This window comes from Protopterus annectens, chromosome 1.part1, assembly GCF_019279795.1.
Source record: "Protopterus annectens isolate FY-2018-M chromosome 1.part1, PAN1.0, whole genome shotgun sequence".
Classification (NCBI taxonomy): Eukaryota; Metazoa; Chordata; order Ceratodontiformes; family Protopteridae; genus Protopterus; species Protopterus annectens.
This window is the reverse complement of record NC_056726.1, coordinates 277581152-277592231: the sequence shown is the minus strand read 5'-3', so window position 1 is coordinate 277592231 and position 11080 is coordinate 277581152. Positions and strand designations below refer to the sequence as shown.

General features: G+C 38.8%; 1 protein-coding gene across 1 annotated transcript in view; it reads left to right on the top strand.

Moving 5' to 3' along the window:
* Positions 1 to 889: 889 nt before the first annotated feature.
* LOC122804535 (gap junction alpha-1 protein-like) overlaps positions 890 to 11080 on the top strand; it is a 50263-nt gene continuing 40072 nt past the window's right edge. The window contains exon 1 of the mRNA XM_044074461.1: positions 890 to 1035. The gene's annotated coding sequence lies outside the window, so the exon portion shown is untranslated. The remainder of the gene's footprint in view (positions 1036 to 11080) is intronic.

The following is an 11080-nucleotide window of genomic DNA, read 5'->3' as shown; positions in this document are numbered from 1 at the left end:
GTGTGTTTACTCAGCCAGTATACAGTATTTATTAGCACTTCCCAGAAAGATTAGGGTTACAGAAGTTAAACGTTGCCTGCAATTGTCTTGGTTCTTGTAACACAATGCTTTACACATCATGGTTAAAAATATATGAATATAACCTTTATTGACTGTTTATTTTAGTAGAGGTGCAGCAGCTGAAAATGGTACCTTTTTCTTAAGAGGTTAGGGGGCAGAATTTGGAAACGTGCACTTTTTTAAAGGAAACTGACAGTGAAAGAACAATAAAATAAAGATCTAGTGCAAAATGTCAGTTTTTAATTACACTCCAAACTACAATATTTTATAAGTATTATTTGCTACTTCAATATTTGCTTTTTCTTTCCTCCGCTGAAGTACTTGGTCTATCTGCACAAACAGCTGCAAAACAACCTTTAATAAACGTTTTTTTTTAATCTTGAAAATCTAACTAAAATATGTTTAAACAGCTCTTTAAATAAACATACAAAATAACTACTTTTATAGGTTTTGCGTTAATGTTTAATACCACGTTCTTACATTTAAGACATTTCTTTCATTAACTCGTACAAAATGAAGGTTTGAAGAAAAAATTGGCGCACAGGTATTAATGCAGTACCACAACATTGCCCTTGGGTATTACTTTTTCTTGTGGTTGTAAGCAAAGGCACTAATTATGTTTTCGTCTGGCTCAGGTAGATGTTATCTTACACGTCCTCGATATTTTCACAATCATCTAAGAAGCTACAGATTCAAGTGAAGTGCGACTTTTGAGAAATAATTATAGGGGGGTGACGCCTGCAACTTTTTTTCCTTCCTAAATGTACTGAGGGGCATGTGTTTTGACGTCAAAGTCAGCTGGTCAAGAACTTTTAAAAAGCTCTTAACACCAGCTTCAAGTTACAAAAAAAGTTTTGCATCTTCCTCACTTTGGAAAAGGAGAGGTTTAAAGACAAGTTTCGGACTGTGGGCGTAGTTAATATTTTAACAACCATACTTAGCATTTCAGACGCACTGGATCTGCAGCTAACAGAAGTAAGTTTGTACCCTTTAAACTATTTGTATAGCTTTCCTGGACTTTTTATTTGCCATCATTGGGGAAAGGGATGATAATTGTGTATTAGTATTCAGAATGAGCTGCCAATGACAAACTAAGGAGTTTGCAGAGAGATAATGAAGCAGTTACTAGTGATAAAACTGACTAGAGTTAAGCAGTGTGGATGTTTACAAAATGATGTCAACTACCCGAAGTGGCCATTTATTCCCAAGTATACAAAGTGCCTGGAGAATGCACGGATGAATAAGGAAAATGTCTCTGTGAACAGCTGAGCTAGGCTATTTGTCTTTAGAAATTAACCACGGGTCTTTGTTGTTGTCTTCTGTTTTAATCCCAAATCTCTTCGCACTATACAGTCTGTCTTAAACCTCAGACATTCCTTGTGTGATATGAAAGCACTGGTACATCAACAACTTGTTTTTAAATAAAGAACATTCAGAGAAGCATCGTGTGTGTGTGGGTGTGTGTTTGTGTGTTTAAATCTACCTACCTCACACTCTATGTTAATTTACATAGATAGGTATACGAGAAATAATAAAACAAGATCAAGAGAAATAAATATGCTTTCAGGTGTCAGAAACATTAATCTATGGAAAACGGTGAAGCGTGCGGAACTCAATGACAACGTATAGCTCATTACAGAAAAGTAGAACATGGTGTTAAAGAAAGTTGCTGTATGTACTGAGTGGGAACCGAAACACGTTTTCAGCTGGGTGGCTAGTGCAGTATGTTGTTTGGCTTCCAGTGCGTGCTACAATAACTTAACAGGAGGTGGCTCCAGACGTGAAGGTAAAGATGGCTGGAGTACCTTCAAAAGGTGATTCTTGCTTGGAAATCATACCTCTCAAGTGAACCGTATGAGGGGAGAACATTCTTCATTTTAAGTTTTAAGAAGTCCATGTTCCTCGTAGTTCCACACTGAAGGGATCTGTCATGTATTCAGAGTTAAATATTTTAACAGCTGTCTATGATAAATAATGCCCAATAATATTAATTAATCCAAATGAGATTTATGAGTATAAAGTAACAGAGGTTAAATATCCTGTGAGTGTTCTAGATGAAGTTGATAGTAAGTATTCCGGTCCACGTATTGCCCATAAGTGCCACATTATAATAAGAGACGGAGGTAGTGGCCCACGTTTTGGAGATGGAAGCTTGACAGCTATGCTTGGAAATATTAAACTCTGTCTTTACTACATTCACTTATTACCTTTCAGATTTGGACGGTTTTATAGCAATCGGATTATAGGAAACTTTCCTCAGGGGAGTAATGCCTGCATGGATTACATGGCTATCCCACTTCTTCTTTCGGCTTTTCCAGGTTAGGGGCCGCCATAGCGGATCACCTGTCCGCTCATGATTGGCAGTGGAGTTTTACGGTGTTGAGTTGCCAGCCCGGCGTCCAACCTTCCATAGAAGGCACACACACAGCTGTGGGCCAATTCAGAGTGTCCAATCCACCTACAGCATGTCTTTGGGAGAAAACCCACGCAACCACAGGGAGGACAGGCAGACTCCGCACAGAAGGCACCCTAGGCGAGGATCGAACCAGAGAACCTCTTGCTGTGAGGCGGCAACGCTAACCGCTGAATCATCGGATTCCACCGCGGCCGCCCTAGATGGCTATCCCACTGCACCCCCTTAAACGTGCTCCTGGGGTACACAGCATCGGGAACGTGCTCAGCTGTGTTTTTAGCATGGTAATACTCATATTGGAGTCCGTTCACTCCTTGTAAAAAAGTGCGTGTGTGTGTGTGTGTGTGTGGGGGTCCAGTTGGAAACGTGCATTGTACTTACTGACCGACGCGGTTCTGACTCTTATTTAAAGTTCTGTTCTGCTCCAATTACTGACAAAGGACTGAGCCTTGACTGCACATCAAGCTCTTACATCAACATCTCGTACAGCACAAAGACCAGCTGTGCTCAACCACAGTACCAGTGGACAGCACCTTGAAAAACTAACATAAAACTAACATTTATTGTGATGGACTGTCAGAGGCAGATATACTATCTGTCGCCACCTGAGAAGAAGCTGCTTGCAATCCTGAACAGGACTGGTTGCAGCTGTAGATGTCGACTGAAGGCAAGAGCAAACTTTGACAACTGTACACCTAACTTCTTCGCTCAGCAGTGAAATTAGCACATTGAAAAAAGAGATTAAAATGTCCAATAAACAACAGATAAAATAAATACGTGTAATGAAAAATCGGAAGCTGAAATGATTGTCTTCGTTATTTTAGCCCTCAACAAAATTAATATTATATTACTACCACCACAACTTACATAAACATATGATTATTATTTGAAATAATTTCAGCAGCGTCCCCCTCGGTGAGCTACTTTCGAAATCTTTACAGGTGTCATTCAAGCTATTCACCTCTAATAAGTAAGGTTGGTGTTTTTAACATGCTGAAACTTGTTAGCGGGTTCCTGCTTGTGGCAGCCTGCAGGTTTTAGACTTACAGACAGGAGCTAATAAAATTTACACACCTCTTCAAGAGAAATGATATATGCTGTGACAGATGAATCACGTAAGTTGCTAACAGCACATTCCACTTCAGCGTAATAAATACCGCTAATACTTTGGCTATATTTTATGGTTTGAGACTATGCGCGCGCGCAAATATGTACACGCGCTCTCACACACACACACACACACACACACACACACACTTGGTACTAAACGGAGAAACAGGGTTTGTGCTTCCACAAGCTTAGTATAGGAACCAGCTGTCTCTTGTCTCCGCGGCCATTCGAGTTACTGCTTACACTATGTCGAAACAAATGAGTTACTGCATGCTACAAAACATGCACAGTTCTTAGGGCCACTATTTTAGGCAGGATTTAACAGAGCTGAGATGCAGTACCTAGTTATAACAGGACACTCCCCTCCCCATTTTTAGTAAGAATACTCCTATAACTTCAGAGATGGACTTTTCTTAAAGATTTATCATTGACATATTTTCTGCAATAATAATAAGGGGGATTAAATTAAAGAAGTAGAATGCAAAGAGATATGCATTACTCATCTATTTAATACACAGTATGACATGAGCATGTTCAGATGGATACTGACTTATTCACTACATGTTAGAAATTATGTGACACAAGATGTTGTTCATTACATGCTTTGTGTGTTTGGCAGGCAAGAAGCAGCACATCTTTTTTTTCACCCACAAACTTTGAATATGTAGACGCAATACCTTGCATATTAGACTGTATTATTGTGGTTATTAATATGCACTAAAAGTATAATCCTGTTTATTATTTTTAATTCTCATTAAAATAAGTTACACAACATGAAACACTGCAATCAGTAATTAGTGATTACTTTTTGCCACCAAATCTGCAGATTTTTTACTGCCCGGTAGTTGAATATATTCCATGCATTAAAAAATATATATATTTTTTCGAAAGTAATAGTCAATCTGATCAGCTGAATGACAGATTACAAGATTGTTTGCATGTATTTATATTAGAAAATTGATTACAAGAATATAATTAGCAACAGACTGAATTAGAAAAATAAGTCTAAATAAGTGTTGCAACCACAGAATACCTCATTTTATGCATCCAGGAGATAAAAAAGACAGGGAAGAGGAATGATGTGACTGTTTACTATTTTGCCAGAAAAACAAAACAAAAAAACAACTCCGCTATTAGAAGAGAGTGCTTGTATGGGTCAGTATCACTTCCACGGTAGGAACGTCAATTCCCAATGCAAGTGGAAGAAAAAAAGCACAGTGGGTGAACTCAAAATATCCACAGAACATTCTTTAGCAATGCCTTAAGTTAAGGAATAGTTACAACCCAAATAGCAAGCAAAGCGTATGATTTTGTTACAGACAGTGTAAACAGGCTGGCAGGCTGGGCAAAGTGGATTGGTTACCACCTCTCTCTCTTCTTGTGGGAATATAGTTCACTGTAATAGGTAAGCACCAAAAGTTGCTCTTCAGTCAAGAACTTAACTTTTGCTTATCTTCTTTTTCATTATCTTTTAAAGTGCCAAACTTGTCTGATACGATGCTTTTTGTAAAAATTGCATTAGATAAATATTTAACTTAAGACACATAGTTTCAAACTACTTAATAAATATATAAATACTTGTACTCAATATTTCAGGCCATTTTATAGTTTAGTAAAATAGTTTAATATTCTTGATGAATATCAATAACAGTGGGATTAATAAATATTGAAATGACAATTTTCTGACAATAGTAAACTGTAATAAATGCCCATGTTCTTCTAAAACAGATGCTTAAATAGATTGCAAAATATGCAATCACCACTTAAGTACACAAGTAAGTAAGTAAAACTCAATGAACGGTATCAGGGCTGTATGACATTTTACATAGTTGCAGTCTGAGCAATAATGTCTGATTTTCACTGCTGTCTTTCTACAAGTAGGTGGCATGTTCACAGAGTTCACCTAATTAAAAAGTATTACCAAGAATACTGCATAACAATGTGTTGTTACTTTTCAAACGTAGGTGCTGGTTTCTTTTTAATTAAGTAGGCTTAGCATACTAATAGCAGATGCCACACAACAACATTAGTATGCTTAGGGACTAACAGATTCAGCACATTTTTTGTCATCTCAGCATTTCCCATCTGAGGAACTTACCATTTAGCTGGCAGTCAGTGCAAGTTGTCTGCTTGTTCAGAATGTCAGAATTTGTACAACTTGCACAGCTATACTGACCTAAGGCATCTATCTACTCTGTCTATTGGCTGGATTCATTGACAGTACGACTGGAAAGCCAATCCAGAAGTGGACAATTGTGTAGGCAGTGGATAGCTATCCTTCCATGGAAGTTGATTAAGAGACTTCTATGCTGCAAAGTTTGCCTTCTGGTATAGATCATACGCTAGTTCTGAACAAGTGATAACTTTTGTCATAAAAGTGCACATGGCTGGGTGTGACCTTGCAGGCATCTTGAAGCTAGCTATTCGATGTGCAAAGGTTTTTTAATGTAGACTGCACTAGGTCCAGTCCCTCCATACTCAGTCATGGGAACAGGATCTTTTAAAATTGAAACTCACCCTGATGTTGGAGCACTGAGGTGACTCCATGTCATTTAATTGCCAATATAGGCTCTACAATGCAGCTTCTGAAACTGTGGGGCTGGCAAATGCCATTTGAATGAGCTAACCTAGGGAGGGATATGCTTAGCTCCTGGGGAAAGGCTCATGTTAGTCCAGAAACACAAGTAGCTGTTTTATAAACTCTTTCTAGGATGGTCCATTAAAAGGTATTAAACTAATCCTGTGCTCCAGTGTTTTCTGTTAGGAAACCAGAATGGTATTTATGCTCTTTTTCTGCATAGCCTGATATGACTTTTCAGAAAGTCAGCAGGTCAGTGGCTTACGACTCTTCCCCAAGATATACGTAAAAACCTTTAGTTAGGTGGCAAACCCAGTTATCACCCAAGAGGATTACAAAGGTTCTGCACATATGGCTGAAGAATGAATAGGTTACAAAAGGGGAGGTCTGTGGGTCAGACAGTGTGAGATCAGATGAGAGACGGGGATAAAAATATCACAATAAATAAAGATGCTGCTCAAAGGAGCATAGTTGGTTTAAAATTGTTAGCGCTAAATGCTGTGTGAACTGCTTTTCAGAAAATGCTACAGCCAGGTATCTATGAATTAGTAAGGAGAAAATTATAAATGGTTTTCCTGTAGTTACCAGGAAATGGAAATATTCTAGTTTACTAAACATCGATGGACTGATACTGATTACTTTAATTATGTAATATATCTAGCTGATTTACAGAGTTAAAACTATGCAAGCCAATAGAAGGTGCTGCTTGTCTTTTAATCAAAGTTTGTTTAATTTTCAGGGGAAAGGTAACATACATAGTAGGAAGACAAGTACAAGTGTCTGGTTTGTAAAAAAAGTATTAGATCTATGAAAGTGCAATCCTGCAAAGTCTTATTTAAATCCACACAACAATGGAGAAACTCTAAAACTATGGACCTTATTTAAATATGTCAAGTTGATTTTTTATGTTTTCAGAACATTGTATGAAATTTAAAGTTAAGTTAGTATACTGCTTTATGGTTATGTTACTGGAATTTTAAATATCCGATTCAATTTATTTATCAGGCAGAGATTAAACAGGCCAATTCTGGGATAAGTGGAAAAATGAGCATGAAAGAAACAGGATGCTGTGGTATGGGTGATGAAATGGATGAAAAATGCTTGTTGCCATTTATAAAGGTGTCCCAATGAGATAGGGCATCTTCATTTTTAGATACTTTTATTCATTTTTAGACATGTAATAGGCATTTGAACTGTTTGTTGTCAAGGCAAGCATTTATTTGTGACAGACAGACGTTATCCTAAAATATAGTTATGTGCACTGTTTCCAGCATAATGTTTATACTTCTTGACAGTTTAAATTGTTTTTGTGGATGTCATTCCAGATTACAAGGTTTTTGCTAACAGTAAATTGCTTATTATCCTTAAGCAGAGCTCTGAAGCCACTGAATCAAAAATGAGAAAACCATTCACATGACTAATGCAGTAATGCAAGGGTAGACTTTAGTCTGATGTTTGTAGTCTGCTCTCACCAACACTACTGATGGGAAAAGAAGAATGGAAGAGTTTTACAGTAATGAGTGCAGTGAAATTATTCTTTGTATAGTATTCTGCAGAATATTTGCTGAACTTGAATATCCTGCTGTATATTTGCATTTTTATAACTCCACTCCCAGTGACTTTACAGACATTTTCTTAGTCATAAGAAGATAGGTTGCCTACCATATGTAAGCTTTCATCATCACAGAGGCTGAGATTCATAGACAGTGTGTGCAACATGCAGTAAACCTTTGCATGGGAAGTGGCCACATGCAGTTAAGTTGTAATTCATAATTCCTGATAGCACTATTGACCAGCAACAAAACAGCGCAAAGATAAGTGTATGCAAATGATGGTATAATTACATGCAAATGAAAGTGAACAGTCTAAAGAGTGCATATGGATGAGCAATTGAATGCCTCTAATATCCAAGATGTTGAATGCACCATGTGCAACAATTTGCATGTCGCTATAAGAAAACACATGCAGGAACCTGTGGAATTGTAACAAGCAAAGATGCTAAGAACTGCATCTTTTATGGAGCTGCACATTAAGTGCTGCTTCTGCCTGGTGGTGCAATGCAGCAGCAGGTGGCATGGATGAAAATGGTACTGGTAGTTTGTCATCTATGACCATCTAACTGACCAGCAGGTGACAGATATTTTTTTAGTGGAGAGAGATATTATGCAGGTGTCAGCTGATGTGTTGTCCACAAACAGGACTGGGAAGAATCTGTGGCCTTCCCCTATCAGTGGACATTAACATACGTACAACAGTTCCTAAATTTGAAAATTTGGTAGCGGGAACTTTCAGTGAGTAACAGGGTGCACACTGGACATATCACAAGTGTCAACCTGAAGAATGCTGAACATTTCTAAACATGCCACTTCCACATGTTGATAAACATGCCTGTTTCCCCACCATGCCAGAGGAGAGATCCACCATCACCCTGTATAGATACTGTGAGATCAGCCACTTGTTATAAGTACTGGGCACTATAGACTGTGCTTACATGGCAGCAAATACCCCATCTATTTTTCTTGGGCTGTGTTACACCTTTTGGAACAGTATTTTATCAACTGCCAGGTAAGGTGCAACACATAGGGGTTTATCATCAATGTATCTAACAGCACCTTGTTAAAGCACATGATTCCCACCTCAGTCATATATGTCATCTATATTGCAGCTTCCTGAGAGTGAAATTCCACCGGGCAATTTAGTTGGTAAGTGCAGGTACTACAGTAATCTGATCTTTATAATGCAGAAGACTCAGTGTTGTACATGTCTCAGCTTCCATATGTTCCTATAGTATTTTAGGTGATGCTAGCTACCCACTTGGAGCATTGGTTGATGTTGCCCATAAGGAACCCGTATAACCTGACCAAACTACAGTATAACACCACCCACGTGAACCAGAAATATTGTAGAGAATCTGTTGGAGACATATGCAGAGGTATCTGCAGCTTGGCTGTGTGCAGAGCTATTGTATGCTGATTTTGTATGGTTATTAACCCAGTGCATCTCCCTCTGAGACATGTCAGGATTGGCCACTCCTGAAAACCTGTGTCCACACCTCCAATGCCTGCATCATCCCCATACAGCAACAATAGGAACTAATTTTCATCAGTTAAGCTTGCACTGTGGGCAGCCTGCATAAACAGGCTGACCTCTCTGCTGTTATACTGCATGCCTTTCTGCAGACAAGCTGGACAATGTTGGTGGCATGCTCCTGGCATTACTTTGTTGTGACTTTTACTGCAGACTGCACTGATATCATGGAGCAATGTCTCTCAGATGTGGTCTTGTAGAAGATGGGGTGCACCTCTTTCCCCAACAGGTGCATGTCATGGGTCCTGAGTAGATGTAGCAGGACATTATTCTTAGCTGTGCTGAAGCTGTCCAACATCTGCACTTCCACACTCTCCTGTGGACGTGGTGACATCTATGAAAACAAGAGGCACTTCTTTAGCCTTGTGAAGGGCTGGAACAATAATCTGACAAATTCAAACAGTGGAGTTACCATAGGAATATACAATAACTGGGAGGGAACACAGTAGGCACTGCAGATACATAATGCTATGGAGAGGGGAACCCCAATGATACCCCAGACCAGTGCTTGGGATAGACATGTGGATGTATACTGAGGTGGTTGCTATACTGAAGCCCACAGATGTACATACACACACACACACACACACACACACACACACACACACACACACACACACACACACACACACACACACAACAGTACGTAGGAGGTACCATGGCAGTTACAAGGTCACATGTGACAGTAGGCTACTAGGCTATGATGTTGGGGTTACTCATGTAGAGCCCAATTACAGTTGTTCCCACAATATGTACACACCACACGTTTGTGCAGAATATACAGGATAGTGTAGGGATATGCAGACCTGGTATAGTGGGTTGCCTTCTCATAGCTAGTTTGTAAATATGCAGCTGCATATGTTACACATGAGCTGTATATGCAGATACCAGTTGCATATAACCATATAATGTAAATTAGTATATGTACATATTTTCTTTTCCATGGCAAGGGCTTGCATGTACAAAAAAAACAGAGCAATACATCTTAGCAGAGTTCTTCAGAATACTGTGCACCTCTTCAGGACTGTTTATTGTTTTCTAATTTGAGAAACTGACATCAGACTGCCTTAGGTGGGCTGCTGCTGTTTCCCTTTAAGTGCATGTTCTGGAATTAAAATGGCATTGTAACAGTTAAAGCCACAAATATATATATAGTATTCTGCACAGTGTGTATTCAAATGTAGGTAGGGTACACCTATGTCTATGAATCCCTATATTCTGATGAAGTTTATATTGGTAACAAAAGTGTAGGTATGACTCACCACATTTTGCTGGTAAAATATTCCCAAGAGCTTGTACAGGATGCCTGCCCATGTACATCTGTCACACTTCTGTGTGGTACTAGGTTTTGTTGCTCTCAATTCTGATATCAGATTTCCAGCATGAATCACTGGTTACCATTTTGTTCCTCATGAAAATGCACCCATTTTCACAGGATATTTATGCTGATGGCTGCCAATGCTAGTACCCTACATAGAGTTCTTGCCTGGTGTGCTAAACAGGTCAAAATAAGATTCTTTTTTCTACACAGGCAGTTCATGGAGTAGCTGTTGGGGTCATTTGCAGGAAATTTAGAAAGGTGGATGCCTAATTCAACCTGGTGAGCCACAGACTGAAGCTAATGGCATCATGTAGACTGGTGGGCAATGCAAGTACCAGTATGTTGACCTGTGTCCCTGTTGCCCTAAAGATTTCTGGAAAAAGGGAAGAATAGGTTAATCAGGAACACCCCAAATAGTATTGTAAATGTTTAGCATTGTTGTTTTTTTCTAAACTAATTTTAAACTGTGATTTTGTTGTCTTCCAGAGCAGTAATTCTAATAACAGATATT